The sequence below is a fragment of the Anabrus simplex genome, chromosome 3, assembly GCF_040414725.1.
Source record: "Anabrus simplex isolate iqAnaSimp1 chromosome 3, ASM4041472v1, whole genome shotgun sequence".
Taxonomy (NCBI): Eukaryota; Metazoa; Arthropoda; class Insecta; order Orthoptera; family Tettigoniidae; genus Anabrus; species Anabrus simplex.
In genome coordinates this window covers 210,106,635-210,126,823 of record NC_090267.1, presented here as the reverse complement: position 1 = coordinate 210,126,823, position 20,189 = coordinate 210,106,635, and positions in this window count along the sequence as shown.

The following is a 20,189-nucleotide window of genomic DNA, read 5'->3' as shown; positions in this document are numbered from 1 at the left end:
AAGGTGCAATATTGTGCTAATATTCATGGCATTCTCGCTCTTCATAATGTAATGCTGCTGGTCAGTATATCTCCAAAAATATCACATAGGAAGTTTTGTCCCGGCAGCGACGATATTCTACAGTACGGTACGCAGAACTAACGACCCATTTCGATAAATTACACCATGAGAATGTATACACGATTATATACGGCATTATAAACACTGCTAACACTAGAGAGAAAAATATACTAATAACACGTAAACATGTGCGAATTTACTTACACGTTCTAAACAAATAACAGTCGAAAAAACACTCGTTGTTCACCATACACAACGAAAAACATTGTCATGTACAGTATGAACTGCGCGTCAGCTGCAATCACTCCATTTTCTTCTCAGTCGATAAGTCTTAGATGTAGCTAGTGTTGACTATTCCCTTCTTTTAAATGTCTTCAGTAATATATATGTAGTATCTTAAAGTTTTCCAACTTCATGAGTATTAACAACTTTATTCATCTCAACGAAACGGGTATCACACCAAGAAAATCTCTCAACAATCTCTCTCTCTCTCTCTCTCTCCCTCTCTCTCTCTCCCTCTCTCTCTCTCTCTCACATTCAGCTGCAATGGTTGAAACTCCATGAACGACGGGAAATCTCAGTAGCCGTTGCTACGCACAAAATTCTCAAACTGAAGACCCCACCCTACCTATATAATGCATTTAAATCTATGGAGTCAGTACATAACAGAGATAATAGGTTTACAAAAACTACCCTTCAAATTCCCCTTCATCGTACCACTAAATTTAACAAATCTTTTGTTTGCACTGCATCCCGTATCTTCAATGTCTTTAACCTTCACCGTTTCGCAAATGACAGGAACTGCACCCAACTAAAGCAGTCCTTAACATCTATCTTCCTGGAGGAGTACGCAAGGGGCTGAGATCAGGTATTCTTGTGTCCAATAATAAGAAATATGTATATTTCTAAGAAAATTGTTTCTGTTTTTTATATTCCTGAGATTCTTGTAGCCTAAAATATTAAAAAATCGAATGATATGCTTTTCTACTTCTTATATGATTTATGTTTTAACTTTATTGGAATTGGTATCTGTATTTTAATTTTAAGTTTAATTTTAAGTTTAATGTTTAATTTGATATTTTAATATTCTAAAATGTAGTTAGTATATTCATAAACTTGTATTGTGTTATAAGTAGACGCTACATAAAGGGGCCTTTCAGCCTCAGTGGCATGTATATCATCATTATCAATAAATTCAAATTCAAATTCAATTCTACTCGATCCTTTCACAGAATCAGGGCTAACTACGATTACATTAGACCGTAACCCAGAAAAACATGGCGGCCATCGGTGGGTGATATGAGAGGTTGAGGGGAAGATTATGCATGTTTATTTCCAGTCACCTAAAGAAAACTTCGCAAGTCGATCGTCATGAAGTATAACTCACTAATTCAAAATATGAATAAGTATACACCAAAATCAGTGTTATCGCATAATTTTATTGTAAGTCTAATTGTAATTTCAGTGGGGAAATACGAAAGAAGAATTATTTGATCAACGTCAGGTTGAAACAGACACACACCATAACAACATTTAACATATGAAATTCCGGCCAGCAAATGAGATAAATTGATATCAACAAATAACACTATTAACATTACACGAAATATCCAGCATCACCATTAACCATATTCTATTATTTAAAACGTGCAAACAGAGTTCTCGAACAATATTTCAAGTCTCCAAACTCCACCTGAATTGTTCAATTGGTACAGTGATATATTGCGATACACTTGAAAATCTAAAACACCAATCACCTTAAAAATCACCGGTATTGATGTCACATCATCTTCTTGTAACTTATACAAAAGAACGTAATCCTCATTTTCACTCCAGAGAAGTGGGTTAGGTTTAATTTATGCACCACGGTTCAAAAATATTTTCGTCTCACAATGAAAATGAAATGTCGTATGGCTTTTAGTGCCGGGATATTCCAGGACGGGTTCGACTCGCCAGGTGCAGGTCTTTATATTTGACTCCCGTAGGCGACCTTCGCGTCGAGATGAGGATGAAATGACGAAGAAGACAACACATACGCCCAGCCCCCGTGCCATTGGAATTAACCAATTAAGGTTAAAATCCCCGACACGGCCGGGAATCGAACCCGGGAACCTCTGAACCGAAGGCCAATACGCTGATCGTTCAGCCAACGAGCCGGACCGTCTCAAAATCATAATTCTTGGTGACGATTCTCCGGATCTTTCCGGAACTAATTTACTTTCATTTGTAGTAAAGTACGTTAGTGATAAGGAAATGTGTACGATGGTCAGCATTAGTTTTAACTTGGAAGTTTTTGTAGCACTAGAATTGGATCACCACCTACTATGGGTATAATATCTTCGCTAACAATGAATTTGGTATCAACATGATGAATATGACTATTCTTAAGTTTTGTAAAGAATAAAACAATTATTTTTTATTTTTTTATTATGCATGAAAAAGCCCTACTTTGTCTAGCATATTAGAGCTGTAGGTTATAACTAGTTACCTTAAGTAGTACAAACAGGTAATAAAATTTTTTTTAAGTGAGTGATTACACACACGAATTAACTAAACTGGGAGAAAAGGAAAAACTATGCTAATTTTATTCTAAAATAAACTGCATAAACTTGAAACATTCATTCAAACAACAGATCTTGTGAAATATTCTTAAAATAGGTCTAATCAATGTCTATACACTACGTAGACTGCGTGCCAGTCCGGCTACTTCGGTCGCCATGGTTTTTCCTATATTACGGTCTGATTATTGGAGTCGTTATATCACTGTACTAATATAGTCAACATTCATTACTGTACAACAATTCAAGTGTTGTTCCAAAACATATCTACCTTTGCTGAAGAATGGACAATCAAAAATAAGGTGAGTTGCAGTTTCTCCATCTCCACAAACACAACTGGTATTACTACTAATTTTGAATTGATATAAATAAAATTAAAATTTTCTGTGACCCGAAAGAATCTGGTGCTGGTGAAGTTTGGTTTCAATAAACTGCATAAAACATTACGAAAGAACTGTATTAGGAATATACATCGTGACTATTTTGAAGTCTGTGAACAAAAGCGTAGACTAGGTCGTATACATCATTCTGCTCTGATTAATGGTGTGGTTAACTGTTATCAAGCAGACTACATCATATTGAAGCCCGTCCATTATTTGTTAGTCAATAGTTTCTGCATTAATATAACTGAACAGGTAAACACATATTATATCTTTGGGGTCTAAACGTTTCATTACTATATTTACCCTCATTACGAGAGTTGCTGCTATGCTATATGTCAACACGTGTTTTAAGAATTTTCAGAAATGAAAACTTAGCATCATCCGCGTCGTTAATTGGGTTAGCACAATCATTCCGGGTGTACTTTCCTTTTATTGGACGCTGAGCATAGACATTGTCCACCCTTTATGAACTAAGGCAACGCATTATGTTTCATAGTTCTCATGAGAGTGAGTAGAAGGAAGAATTTCGCACCTTAATTGTTTTTTTAACATTCAAAATGATGTTATAAATATCATGTTAGCAGTTTTAGTGTATTTACATCTATCCAGTGACTATTAGGCCCATCATTTCGTTCGAAGTTTTCCCTATGAATGCACCTAACACATTTGTGCTTTAATACTGGGTATTTTGGAAATCTGAATTCAGAATCTTGTGCATTACCTCTATAATTCGACTTAATCCAGGCATACAGCTCATTAAACTGTACATATAATGCACAGGTAACAGAAAAGAAAAAGAAAACCTTTTCAGAGAAGAACATGATCACCGACATTGTTCGAATAAATAAGCTCTTTGAGAACAAACAGCTTCTTACGGCACTGAAGGAGGCTCTATATCCTTCGTAAATAAATATAATTTACTATTAATAATATTCAAATTCGCGTAAATATTTGGTAAGAATACGGCTTACACAAATCAAAGAAGCACATGCTAGCACTGCAATTGCAGCCATTATGGACTTTTTCGGTAGGTCGGTTAAGGTCTGAGGTATTGTAGTTGGTCTTGACAGCATACAAATATATATTTTATAATACAAGCCCGTCGTCTCGATCCTTTTATGAGTTTCGTATTTCCACACCCCGTAGCAGCGTAGCGCCACTATACCGTTCTCCAAAGAAGATACATATCACTACTTTCCCCTCTAGTCCAGGCTACATACAATAAACATAATCTTACTATTGAATACTAGTACCTACGATCGAGCAAGATGGCCGTTCGGTTAGGTGAGCGGAGGTGTGAGTCAGCATTAATTAAGACTACGGCCGCTTCCTTCCCATTCCTAGCCCTTTAGTCCCATCCTCATCATAATGCCCTTCTGTGTCATAATAATAATAATGTTATTTTCTTTACGTCCCACCAACTACTTTCACTGTTTTCGGAGACGCCAAGGTGCCTGAATTTAGTCCCGCACGAGTTATTTTGCGTGCCAGTAAATCTACCGACACGAGGCTGACGTATTTTTGAGCACCTTCAAATATCACCGGGCGGAGCCAGGGTCGAACCTTCTAAGTTGGAGTCAGAATGACAGCGTCTCAACCGTCTGAGCCACTCAGCCCGGTAAATAATAGTACCTTAGAACTACAGTATACACATAGTTTTCAACAACAAAATAAAATCCTCATAAAATTAAACTTTAGATCAAGATTCAAGTTAAGTATTTCCATGATTATTTATAGAAGTGTATTTAGATTTACTTAATGAATGAAATCAAATTCGGAGTGTGAAAACCGTCGTGGTGGCCTCACAACCCTGTTCGACCAGATCACATTTCATTCTCCTGATTAAAATTCGGCTGCTGTTCACATTCACTATTGGCTCCTATGTGCGGACTCCGTATCTCCCGTAAACCCGTTGGAATCCAAAACGGCTCCCCTGACGAATCCGAAACGGCAGGACTAGCGGATTTGAGGGCACATCTTATTTAACTGATTACAAGGTACTGTATGTATTGCTTCCCGACCGAATAAATCCACCTTAACTGAATAAACTCTCAAACCTAACCTACTAAATATCTTTCCTGGAAACTGTCTAAGATAACCTTTTTTGTCTACAAAAACCTTCTCACTGGTCACAAAAATTCTACAACGAAAGCGATCTTTTTCTTGATGTTCCGACTCAAATACTTTCGCAAAACCTCAATATTAACTGGGTTCATAAGAGTTAAGGGATTACGTGGTTGATATATCACAACTTTAGACATAGGTGATACTCTGTGACTGACGAAGGTGTAAAGCAGTCCATCAAACGTTGGTTGATGGACAATGACTTATATCAAGAGGACATAATGGACTTTACCAGCTTTTTTCTTAAGTTTTGGACGGAATTTTCTGCCTGTCCATTGTTTTGTGAGTTATGCGAGGTACTTAACATCAGTTTTATTCCCTTATATTTACGGCAATTAACAAATTCCTGACTGCTGACCGCTTGTTATCGTATTGGTATATACGAACCCAGCAAATACCACTTCCAACTTTCCCAGAACGGGCTGAACCGACGTAGACTGCAAAGAGAAAACACTACCTATTTAGACTAAGAATCGCACCGTATCAGAAACTTAATTTCTCGTAGTTCTAATAATGTGTGGACCCTCTCGACAGGCCCTAAGGAGTCCGGCGAGGAAATCCTATACTTTGTTTGCGAATGATCCTCCACCTGATTGGCAAATCTCACACAAATGGGCTATTTTCTCTATATCATCATTCACTACACAGGCGACCTCGCTAACGTCTTAGTTGTAACGATACCATTAGGGTTATCATCCAAAATTTCCATGACCCGACTGCGAAGGGACCAAGAAACCATAACACCATTCCCGTGCAGCAGACACCCCTTATTTACCGACGAACTATACCGCATGCCGTAGTAACGACGTATTTCAGATTGTTTTTGAGCATTTTTACGTGCCCAGTTGGACTGCACATATTCCATGACCCTTTTCAAAATCGGATCAGAGTTAGTGGATTCTGCTACGTGCCTGTACGACCATTAGTGCTGTTGTCGCGAACTGATCCAATACTTCTTGTTCTGTAGACGTGACTACCCCAGGATTGAGCCCATACGACTGGGCCAGAATCAGTAGCTGGAATACATCAGTAGGCTGGAATACTTTTGAATTTATGACGGTGGTCTCGAAATCGATACAAATCCTTACTGCCGCTTCAGACGTCATTGTAGTAGGCTCCGACAAAAGGCGGGGCACCATCTGTTCATATAACAATCCCGAAACGAACTTGTCTCTCTTGGCTCAGTCAAGAAAGTACCAAAATCACATCGCTTCCACTGTTTTTTTAGGGCATTAGCAAAATCCATTAAAATCTCCCCTGGTTGCTGGACGTGCTGTCCATACTTATATCTGTCTGCTGTAATACATGATGGCGAGAAATAAACCTCTTTTAGCTTCTTAACACAAACCTCGTAAGAGCTCTGACCAACTGTCTAGAGTGTCAAACTGTTTTTAAGAACCTCCTACACCTCCGGTCCGATAGCCAAACCTAGAACAGACACTCGAATCGCTTCAGGCGTATACGGTAGGCCTAAATTAAAATAATTCACATTATTGCATATGAGCAAAGGAGAATATTGTCGTTGCCGGGACTAAACCTCCTATGTGATAGTATTTTGGGAGATATACTGACTAGCAGCATATACATTATGAAGAGCGAGAATGCCCTGACTACTTTAACACAATATTGCACCTTAGATGAGAGAACCTTACCGGCCAAAGTTCTAAGCTAAAACATTTCACATAGGAGGTTTTGTACCGGCAGCGACGATATACTTGCTTGTTATATCTGCTCCATGATTTTACAAGTATCCTTTTACTTCTGCTTTGCAGACGAACTCGCTAGGGGTCGCTAGTGTATTAAAATGAACAATCTTTTATTTTATTACTTTTCTTGCTAATCATCTGGAGTGGTGTAAAATTTAAATAGTTGAGGTAAAACAAATAAAATGTCGTTTACCTCAGAGAATCCGTGATCCAGGACAACCCTAAGATTAAAGTCTGGGCGTAGTTACAGTAATCGTATAGCTTTTCTAATACAGATATGTAAAACATTCAAAACGCTTAACATTTTGACCAATCTATTTTTTTTTAAATATTAATTTTGACAAATAATTTTTGAACTTTTCTGGTGATAATCTACTATTTTTGGAATGAAAAACCATCATATTTAAAAGAAATAAGAAATTGTAAATTTAAGGGTTAAAATAGGATAAGGAATCGATGTTTCGATTGACCTAACTTGTGTGGCTGTTATCCTTTCAGTTTAGAAAGAAAATCTTACTGGGATTCGAAAATAAAACAAACAAACAAGTGTGAAACAGAACCTGGGCTAAACCATACAACGATTGAAACATCACATAAAGGACTAAGTTCATCTCCCACTCATGCAAATTCACATCCCCGTCGCCAAATAATATATCCGTAGTGTCTTAAAGATTTTCATCTTCATATGTATTCATAAGTATTCGTCTCAAGGAAACTGGTACCACACCAAGAAAATCTCGCAACAATCTCTCTCCTTCTCTACTCAATTCTGATCACAGAACACAAATATATCTATAAGCTAACTCGAATAAAAGTTCCGTTTTTCGATAGCCGGTAACAACGCAGCACTACCGTAACGTTTTCCAAAGAGGATGCATATCATTCAGTAGATGTCCGACTCGTTGGCTGAATGGTAAGCGTACTGGCCTTCGGTTCAGAGGGTCCCGGGTTCGATTCCCGGACGGGTCGTGGATTTTAACCTTCATTGGTTAATTCCAATGGCTCAGGGGCTGGGTGTTTGTGCTGTCCCCAATATCCCTGTAACTCACACACCACACATAACACTATCCTACACCACAATAACGCGCAGTTATCTACACATGGCAGATGCCGCCCACCCTCATCGGAGGGTCTGCCTTACAAGGGCTGCACCCGGCTAGAAATAGCCACACGAAATTATTATTATTATTATTCAGTAGGTATTGTTACTTCATCACGTGATGTGGAGGGTGTGAATTGTTTATAAACAGTCATGCTTAATTCTGAAAGAACATACTCAGTGTTCCTTTTTCATCACCTGCTTTTTTGGGTTACACTGCTTGGAATGTCTGGAAAATAAGCCTCGAGCAGACTCCTTGTTGCTATTCGACAGGATTATTCGCCGGGTTTCACCTTCCTACTATCATATATAGCGTCAATCTTCATCTCATTAAATCCTCTGAAGAGATTGACATCATTAAGGGCATCTGGTCGTAAAAACTCGCTACGAAGATTCATCTCACTCCACACCTGACCCCGTACATAAACTCAGATACATATTTTCTCTTAGATTTCACGTCACTGGATAGATGGAAATACACTAAAACTGTTAACATGATATTTATAACATCATTTTAACTGTTAAAAAAATGAAGGTGTGAAATTCTTCCTTGTACTCACTCTCATGAGAACTATGAAACATAACGCGTTGCTTTAGTTCAGAAAGGGTGGACAATGTCTATGCTCAGCATCCAATAAAAGGAAAGTACACCCGGAATGATTGTGCTAACCCAATTAACGACGCGGATGATGCTAAGTTTTCATTTCTGAAAATTCTTAAAACACGTGTTGACATATAGCATAGCAGCAACTCTCGTAATGAGGGTAAATATAGTAATGAAACGTTCAGACCCCAAAGATATAATATGTGTTTACCTGTTCAGTTATATTAATGCAGAAACTATTGACTAACTAATAATGGATGAGCTTCAATATGATGTAGTCTGCTTGATAACAGTTAACCACACCATTAATCAGAGCAGAATGATGTATGCGACCTAGTCTACGCTTTTTTTCACAGACGTCAAAATACTCACGATGTATATTCCTAATACAGTTCTTTCGTAATGTTTTATGCAGTTTATTGAAACCAAACTTCACCAGCACCAGATTCTTTCGGGTCACGGAAAATTTTAATTTTATTTATATCACTTCAAAATTAGTAGTAATACCAGTTGTGTTTGTGGAGATGGAGAAACTGCAACTCACCTTATTTTTGATTGTCCATTCTTCAGCAAAGGTAGATATGTTTTGGAACAACACTTGAATTGTTGTACAGTAATGAATGTTGGCTATATTAGTACAGTGATATAACGACTCCAATAATCAGACCGTAATATAGGAAAAAACATGGCGACCGAAGTAGCCGGACTGGCACGCAGTCTACGTGGTGTATAGACATTGATTAGACCTATTTTAAGAATATTTCACAAGATCTGTTGTTTGAATGAATGTTTCAAGTTTATGCAGTTTATTTTAGAATAAAATTAGCATAGTTTTTCCTTTTCTCCCAGTTTAGTTAATTCGTGTGTGTAATCACTCACTTAAAAAATTATTTATTACCTGTTTGTACTACTTAAGGTAACTAGTTATAACCTACAGCTCTAATATGCTAGACAAAGTAGGGCTTTTTCATGCATAATAAAAAATAAAAAAATAAATGTTTTATTCTTTACAAAACTTAAGAATAGTCATATGAAAGCCATTGGCGTACTTAGACGTAAGCCCGTTTGATAAAACGATCAAAACAAACACATTGTCACATTACTGCGTATGATTACTGATACTATGTGTCCACCAATACATATAAATACACACGCACAAGTATATGCTACAAGGAAGCTAATATTTATCGTCAACTTTCATGAAATTACACCGACTGCATACGAAAACAAGGAACACACGTTTCCAAGCATTAAAGTCTAAACAAGACCATCTCCATAATACCAGACCATAATACAAAATCAACATGGCCGACGAATCGGTTTAATATAAACACACCTGTGATACATAAACATAACGTTTTGATTGTCGTATTGAATAATACCGTGCAAATTTAAATATATCATGTTAAGTTAAAATAACAAAACAAGGAGATCCATCATTTGATAACTTGTCCTTTAATTTAATAAAGGTAATATACTGTAATATTCATTCACAATTAAAAAAATAAATAGCTTTATCACTTTTTATAACCTCAAAAGATGTAGTAGTTGGGAAATGTATCAGGGTAGGCACCAACTGAGAGTTTTCCCTTAATCGGAATAAATAGCTATCAAGTACACGGAAAATATCCTCTCTAATGCAAAATTTATCCTCGAATATTTTAATGCACTCTAATGAACGAATTTCAACTACGAAATCATCACAATGAGTACACTTGAAATGAATGTCAGTGCATCTGGTTTAATTTACATCCAGGCACACAACACGAACGACAAGGTCATAATATACGTTACCATATTAGTTTTAAAACCAAATTTCAATAAATGAAATCAGTACACTAACGTTTCCTTATCAAACTAAACCAACATAAAAACTAAACGCATGCTTCTCACATGTTTAGGTTTACATTTTAACAAAGCGAACGCGGCGCCGTTTTTCATCATACCGATAGGTGCATTAAGGTCTGATATTGTAGATAGTCTTGGTCTGCGGGTTGGAGCCGGTCTTGGTTTCTTGATAGCCGGTGGCAGGGTAGCGCCGCCGTACCGTTATCCAAAGAAGATCCATATCATTCAGTAGATGGTATTACTTTATCACGTGATAGGGAAGATATGAATCGTTTATAAACAATCATACTTGATTCTGAAAGAACACACTCACTGCCTTTTTTCATCAACCTGCGTTGTGGGTTACACTGCTTAGAATATCTGGAAAATATGAATTTTTGGCTTAAATCCTATCATCACAACAGTGTCATGGCATCTTTATGCTAAGAATCCTTGGCGGATATCGTCAAATCTACCATCATCCTGTAATTTAATGAAAAGAGCAGTACAAACATTCATTACTACGTTAAGTTTGTTCTAAGGTCATCAAAAGTAGACCAAATCTTGTTCGCAGGTCTTGGCAAAGTGAACTCGTCTCCCTAGAATACTCGCCACTTTCTGCTGGATAGAGATATTTCCTAACCACAAATCTTTGTTTGATACGTTAAACGGTTCGGCCGTGTTCACCTAATGCTCTTGATAGTTACCGAACCACCTTTCCACACTAGTATCATGGAATAATATTTTACACAAATTGTGTCGTTCACAAGGCTCATAATTTATATACTTTCTCATTTTAATGGAAATTAAGTGTAACAGATTTAATATGTTGGATACCAGGGCGTAAAATCGGGATTTCTCCAATCGAACGAGTGGCCACTTGGTTTGAGAAACGTACCTGTCAGTTTGCATTCTGGAGATAGAGCGTTCGAACCCCACTGTCGCCAGACCTGAAATGTTTTTCAGTGCATTCTCATTTTCAAACCAGGTGAATGTTGGGGATGTACCGTAATTAAGGCATCGTGTGTCAGATTTAGGCAGCCTATCATTGTAGGAATAACAAATAAATAAATAAATAAATAAATAAATAAATAAATAAATAAATAAATAAATAAATAAATAAATATTGAAGTGATGTTAACGGGGTTCCATTGAAATACCACCAAACTCTGAAGACCTCACGTCAATAGATTTTTCTTTTGAGACCTAATTTAATCCATACTAAAAATAATATGAATAAAGAAAGTAGTCTAAATCGACTACGGTTCAATGACAAAGTGATTTTGTAGCAATAACTTAGTAGCGACATTTCTGACGCCTTGCAAAATGACGACGATGATAATGATAATGATAAAAGTATACTGAAAAGAGAAACATGCATGGTAATAGTCTTAAAAGAACTGAGCAATATCAGCTGTGTAGTTCAGAATATTACTTCATTCTACTTTTATTTTCAATGGAACAGTTAAATCTGGTGCATAATAGAAGTAGGAATTAACATTTGGATATTCGAGGGTGAAACCATGGAGCTGACGGTTAAATTTCCTCCATTAATATCTTCTTTGTGGTTGAATGTAATGTGTCAGGGACATGATACACTCTGTAATAGTAAGAAAAGAAAAGGTGAAACCCGGTGCTGGCACACAGCCTACTCCTGTCGAATAGAACCATGTGGTGTGCTCAAGTCTTTAAGGTCCCCACCCGACGGACTTACCACTATCATGAGCGCCATATGCCCTCACTCTATATGGTCACTGCCGAAAGGTTTGGAATTTAATCCAGGCTTTCCGCACGCAATCTAGTGATTAGACATTGCATACCACCAACTCTCCTACCCTTGTCCTAGCCTGCCGGCCAACATTATGATAGTGAATTATTTTCGACCAATGGGGCTCGAACCGGCTAACCACGGTGTCAGACCCTATAGACTTGACACCTTAACGATAATGACTACCAGGTGGGATGCAGACACTATTATTTAACATTGATATAATAAACGTTATGCCGTTTTATTGCCATAAGATCCCATTCACTGGCTCGAAATGAGCATCATTGTCTAATGCTTTTAGCATATGGCTAATTTACTTATTGCGTGTCGTGCGAGAATGTATTTACCTTATTTCTTCTAGTCCTTTCTTATTTTCTCGTAATTACGAAATGTGTCGATTTGCAGAGGCACAATTAGAGAGTAAAATTAAAATACCGCACTACTGTATCATTACTTGCACCAAAATATAAGGAATAATTCCTCAATTCATGAGTCAGTTGAGTTGATCACTGGTACAAGAAGATGAAATGTATTAAAAATATTCAATTCACTCAAATCGTAGTTATTCATATAAGTGAATGAATGAAATTTAAGTTCTGCGTCCATGAAAGTGACCATCAAGTTTAAAGAAATATAGGACCTGCAATGCCATAGAGTATGGCTCGGAACCCTGGCCACTGAAAAAAGCTAAAATTTTGAAAGCTACAGCCTAAATTGCAGACTTGAAGGTGTTGCGCTGAGATGGAGGAATACCAGAGGGAAAGACCACATTAAGAATGAACGTGTGCGTGGGGAAATTAAGGTAAATCCAAGAAGAGCTTCAAGGAAACCGACTGCGGTGGTACTGGGGAGGGAGCTTCATCACTTTCTCTATTCCCTATTCAGACAACAAATCATAATAACACATGGATGCTCACAAACTACGTATATAAAGCCTATGAACCTGTAACATATAGCCTGGGAACTTCCTTCCAACTCCAGACTTCGTCCAGCCTAAGGCGGCAATATCACGCACCACTGCGTTTAAGAAACAACGTCGCGTATAAGTTAAAATTCCAGGCCTTTTAATTACGGCCTATTACTGTGGATATAAGATGGGCACATGCCTACTCATTTCCAAACAACGAAATTTTTGTCTCTGAAAATGTCCGTTTGAATTAGATGATACGTAGTTATTCCACTAAATCGTGATTCATCCGAAAATTAGTCTTTCGATAAAATTACTGCATCACTGATCATTTTGTGCATTATCCGTTGTCAAAATATTCCCTAAACATCGGAGTGTCATTGTTAAACTCCTGGTGTAATTGTACATGTGTGGATGAAATTTTTATTAGGTAATACTCGCATAACAGATGACTTGATGATGTTTTCCCCGTTGTATAAGTGCCTGTGTACCAATAAATACGAGGGATATTTCAGAGAGGCCTAAAAGAACCTCTTCATTATGACCAATTGTAATGGAGTATATCCAACAGGTGGTTTCCTTCCAAGAGCCCCCATTGAACACAAATATCATTCAAAGCTTTGGAACGTGTTTTTTTTCTTCGGTTTTCTTCTCTCATAAAATCGCTTGGTATACAAGCATTGTGATTGTAATGACTTCTGTCACGTATATCCATTGCTGCCATGTGTAGGTAACTGCGTGGTATTGTGGTAGAGGATAGTGTTATGTGTGGTGTGTGAGTTGCAGGGATGATGGGGACAGCACAAACACCCAACCCCCGGGCCAATGGAATTAACCAACGAAGGTTAAAATCCACGACCCTGCCGGGAATCCAGCCCGGATCCCTCTAAACCGAAGGCCAGTACACTGACCAATCAGCCAACGAGTCGCACTGAATAGCTGTGGTGATCAGGTAGTATAGATGGTTAACACAACACTCTGCGCAATGAAGCTATGACTACCTACAAAATATCAGCATAGAACAGGATTCTAACCATGAATCTCAATGACCTCACCAGTATCTTGGCGATTTATCCACATTGACAACACATTCCTAGCACCAGTGAAGTGCGGTACTCATGCATACTCCTCTCACTTCGTCACTGAATTTTCGTTTCATACCTCCGGTTCATGTTTTACAGCGGTCCTTTATGTCCTATCACAACAGATCACATTGCACAACCTACTGACTTGATCATATTAGCGGTACTTGCATTATAACAACACGCACTAAACAGTATGCTGGAGGAATACTCCTTTCATCTTGTCACGAAAATTGCATACAGTCCTTTTCTCCGCGCAGGTTTGGTTCGTTTTAACGGTGCTAACCCGTAGGTAGCAGACAGACCAATACCGACATTAATGACTAGGAGTGTTAAATGGGTTGCGTATCTTCATGAATCCTAATGAGATGGTAGGCCATTCAATAGATACAGTAGATTGGATTGAAGTGGGGAACTAGGAACTGAAATGAGAAATATTTCCAAAATTAGGTGTGAATATGTCTGATGTTACGGTAATCTATAATAGGCACAAAACGTAGCTCTGTGAACCAACGGGCGGACAACTAGTACAATTTTTTACATTTTTCACAGTATTTCAGAGATAATTTAATGATTCCTCACAGCCTTAATAGCGGTCGTAAACAACCTGAAGATAGTACAAGTTAGCCGTAAATTAGCAGTTCGTTCAGGGGCCACAGAAACTTTTACCAACTATTGTGAATTTTCGTTTGGTTTTTATAATAATTTTAGACAAAACAACGAATGAAACATTGAATTTCTCGATTAAAAATGTCCGTAAAAACCTTGTATCGAATGGTGACTGTTTCACACTAACACAGTCATCATTACAATACCTGTTTTTAGATGATAAGCAAGCACATATAAGCAAATAACAACTACTTTTTTCCTAAACAACGGCAAGTCTCCAGAGACTTACTTGTGACAAATACTATGCCTGTACCAGACTCCTCTCTTCCGTTTTCCCTACCTTAAAACCTTGGTTAGGGGCCGATGGCCTTATATGTTAGGCTCCTTTAAACAACATTCATCATTATCATCATCATCACCATCATTATCAAAATCTTGGTCAGTTTTGTCCTATTCCGACCAGGACGGAGCCAGTTTTTTTTATAGCCTAGAGGATATTCCAGTTTTAGGCTTTTAACTCCAGCGATTGGTGCGTAGATTACATCCACGGTATTTTCTGCCGGTGGTAAGTTTCTTCGGGGATATGGGTGGGATTAACGGAGCTCTATTGGAAGGAAGCGGCCGTGGCATTTGTTTGGTATGGAAATGGGAAACCACGATAAACCATCTTCAGGGCTGCCGACAGTGGGGCTTGAACTCACTGTCTCCCGATTACTGGATACTGGTCGCACTTGAGCGACTGCAGCTATCGAGCTCTGTTTAATATTTCCTATCAGCCTCCTTGGCTTACTCTTATTCTCTTCTTAAACCGACGTACTAAGATTGTGAGGCTCAGGGTATATTTTAGTTTTACGCTTTTCGTGGCCCTTCCCTTTTCGTAACAATATCCGTGTTCATAGAATGACTATATTTCCTTTCCTCTGCTGATTAAGGAGGGGACATTTATCCCGCTGTAATCGACTGAAAGTAATAATCACCACCACCACCATCACCACGTTCCTCTTCCAGTGCTAGTCGCAGTTCATTACAAATACAAAGACTACATGAGTAGAGATACAGCAGTAATAGAGGTTATCAGGTAGGAAACTTTAGACTCGTTAAATAAACGGCGCGGATGATTAGGACTAGTATGTTTAGAACTTCTAACATCTATCAGTATTGCTACTGCTTCTTACTATTCTAAGGTCATTATAAAAAGTAACTGATAATCTCATTGGTTTGCCTCTTAATTCAATAATGATCACCAACACTTTAAACTGTGGTATTAATGGTTCCGCAACTGTTCTCTGCTATAAAACTGATATTACTTATCTCTGCCTACCTTCCGAAACATCACATCTGAACCGCTGAACGGAATTTTAAGATATTTTGCGCACAACTTCCTGGAGAAAACTGTCACTTGACTAACCCTGTTTTATGTCAAAATATTACCCTGAAAATATATTAAGTTACTGGGAAATTATATACAAAAAGAATGAGTGTTTACTTAAAATGAGAAGATATCTATTTCTTCCTCGTTCAGTCTACGTTACCGTTTGTTTCAAATTTAGTTTGGGCATATCTAAGATTTTTAAATACATAGATATTTACTGAACTTCGACTCATTTATTCCACGAAAAGCAAAGCTAAGTGGTAGGGCAGCTTGTGAATTTAAAATTGCGTACTCTACGAAAACTATCATATGCATTTTCCTCGTAGCACAAATGGTTTCACAGGTAATTACACTTCTAGTCTTAACTCATGCGTTCAAGAGTACTTGATGACCGAGAGCTGTTAGGCAAGTTCTTGTAGTCCTGCTTATACATGGACTAGACACCAGAGTGTGCGTAGTTTTCTGTACGTGAGAACTATTATCTGCGCACTTTTTAGTGATAGACTTACACCCTAGTGCTGAAGTGGTCGACTTCGGTTATCTTCGAGATTCGTATTGGCAACCTTTGAAACACAAACTAAGAATCGCTTATCATCGCTGTGCGACATCTGGCGTACACTTTAAGTACTCGTACTGTTGTTGTTTACACAGCAAAGCCAAACTATAGAATTCATGCTAGGAACACGTTTCGCAATGGGAAATGTTATATAGTATTATATATTGTGTGTGTGACAAAGTTGTTTGCTTAAAATAATAAAGGTTTATAAAATTCATATCGATCGATCATATTATCGATTCAATTCAGGTTTCATTTCCATTCCGTTGGCAGTATTAACGGAACCCTTCTTACTTCTCCAACGAGTACAAAAATCTATCACTAAAAAGTGCGCAGATAATAATTATCTAATACCTTAATAATCCATCTCCGTCGGCATAAACGTCAACGATGGTTACAGGCAGAACTCAGTGACATCATCAACGACGGTTCTGTTCTGCTAGAGTAATATGATCCCTTCAATAATTGTTTAAATAACGTTATGAGCCGCTTGAAAACTAGTATAAATGTGATATTCTGTATTTGTTTGATATACAAAATGAATATAAATTGATTCAAAAACGTTTTAGTTGTATGACTAAATTTATGATTGCTCAAGGAGCCTAAAACACAGATCATAAATTTATTTCGAAACTGATGGTAACCATGCACTTCAATACATGTACAAATTAAGAGTTCCAAGAAATAAAAACAATAAATGTATATTAGCCGAGTCGGAGATTTTAGTCGCGTCTGATTAATTCTTCTCTCTCTGGGACTGGATATTTGTGTTTGTCCCAACACTCGCATCTTCATACTCCAACAACAAAACACACTACCAACCACAATAGAAGTACGCAATAGTGATTGCTTCTCTCCACATAGGGTTGGCGTCAGGAAGGGCATCTTGCCGTTAAACAGGGTCAAGTCAACATGTGCTACATAATTCGCACCCACGACACAATAATTGTGGGGAAAAGCGGCAGATTAGGCAATATAGGTCCACCACAGTTTTTATATCCAACGTATTTCAAATTCGACTTGCGGAGGAGGAGGGGTCTCGAGAGAAAAATCGATGTAATATTTTTCATTAAAAATTTTAAAATATTATAGCTCAAAACGTATTAAATATACGGGGATATTTTTATATTACTATGAAGTAGAAAGATGAAGGCGCAAGGGGTGACTACGTTAGCTGATCTAATGCGTATGACGCCATCACAAGATGGCCGCCAAAAGAAGGTATGTTCTTGGCAGTCGAAAGCCGCTTGCCGCGTGGTGAAACTTGACGTGTAAATGCTGTACAGAAGCGAGTGGAGTGTCATTTTATGTATCAACGAGATCTGTCAGAAAACCAGGGGAAAATGTATATGTATCATAAATGGGAGGTTTTATGACCGTAAATTGACGAATTTTGGCATACATTACAAGGATGTCTAAATATTGAATAAGGGGGTAAAAGCCTATTTAAACAGAAAGTGTGAGGAAACTGAACTCAATAAAGGATCCAATAAGACTAGAAGTGCATATACAGAACGAATGGGATGGCTACGGGAGCGTCACAAACTTGGTCCTGCATGTAAAAACAAATGACAAATTAAGCGATATTGCAAACCACCATTGTTCAATAAAATTTTCATTATTGCTAAAATTGTGCGAAAATACATCTAAACGAATAAATAAAACCACGTATTTATACATTAATGGACCAAAATAAATTCAGTAAGACGTGTATGTAAAAATTATTTCTTTCCTATAGATGTATTTAATATAGGCTACGTATTACATCAAGTGGCGAAAGAGGTGATTTTTTCTTTTTATTCACAATCTGCTTTACGTCGCAACGACAAGATAGGCTTTATAGCGGCAATTTGACAGGAAAGGGCTAGGAATGGGAAGAAAGCGACTGTGGCCTTAATTAAGGTACATTTCCCTTGTGTGAAAATGGGAAATTCATTTAGCCTCTCTGGGGAGTTTTCACAATCATTTAGGGGATCTAGGCTAAAGTTTCTATGGTCCCTAATTGTGCCTCTTCAATTCACACTTATTTTCATTCTAATACCTACATTTCGTCGTTGCCGGGACAAAAGCTCCTATGTGATAATATTTCTGGAGATATACTGACCCGCAGCGCATACATTGTGAAGAGCGAGAATGCCTTGACCATATTCATACAATATTGCACCTTAGATGACAGAACCTCACCGGCCAAAGTTCTAAGCTAAAATATTTCACATAGAAGGTTTTGTCCCGGCAGCGACGATTTATGGATCGCTACACACCCACTTCCATTAACAAGCAGAAATAATTTGATGTAATCGTTTCTTACATTGGCCGACTGAGAATGCTTCGATGAAGTCTAGTGTACCGGTTTTTCAAACTTTTCAGTACAATGCGTGTATGTATAGTAGTTGGGCTTCAGACCATTACAGCTATAAATGACATCTAAATAGTTAATATACAGTAGGCGAAGAATGAGTATATTATTTAAAAATTATTTTCAGTAAACGATTATGTCAGAGCGAGTTGTGCCGGGCTGAGTGGCTCAGACGGTTGAGGCGCTGGCCTTCTGGCCCCAACTTGGCAGGTTCGTTCCTGGCTCAGTCCGGTGGTATTTGAAGGTGCTCAAATACGCCAGCCACGTGTCGGTAGATTTACTGGCACGTAAAAGAACTCCTGCGGAACGAAATTCCGGCACCTCGGCGTCTCCGAAAACCGTAAAAGAGTAGTTAGTAGGACGTAAAGCCAATACAATTATTAGTAGAGAGTGTTGTGGGACGATCAAGATGGCCGACTCGCAGTGAAACTAGTATGGCTCGCGACTCTGTGGTGGTAAGTGCTATAAATACATTTGTATCGTTGAACTCTAATCATAATAACTACTATTGATAATCATACCTACAGTAGTTACAATCAATCAGTCAATACTGATCTACATTTAGGGCAGTCGCCCAGGTGGCAGATTACCTGTCTGTCGTTTTCATAACCTTTCCTTAAATGATTGTAAATAAATTGGAAAATTATTGAACTCTCTCTTGGTAAGTTATTCCATTCCCTATTTCCTCTTCCTGAAAATGAATATGTGACCTAATTTGTCCTCTTGAATTCGAACTTTATCTTCATATTGTGATCTCTCCTACATTTAAAAACACCACTCAAAACTATTCGTCTACTAATGTCATCCCACTCCATCTTTCCCACGACAGCCCGGAACATAACGCTTAGACGAACAGCTCGTCTCCTTTCTCTCAATTCTTCCCAGCCCAAATTTTGCAACATTCTTGTAACGCTACTCTTTTGTCGGAAATCACCCAGAACACATTCAGCTGCTTTCCTTCGGATTTTTTTGACTTCTTGAATCAAGTAATCCTGGTGAGGGCCCCATATACTGGAATCATACTCTAGTTGCCCTCTCCTTTACATACTTACGGCAACCCATCATAAGCCTGTGCAGATATATATGAGTATCCTTTATTTACAGTCACATGTATATTATTACCCCAATCATGATCTTTCCTTATATTAACACCTAGGTACTTACAATGATCCCCGTAA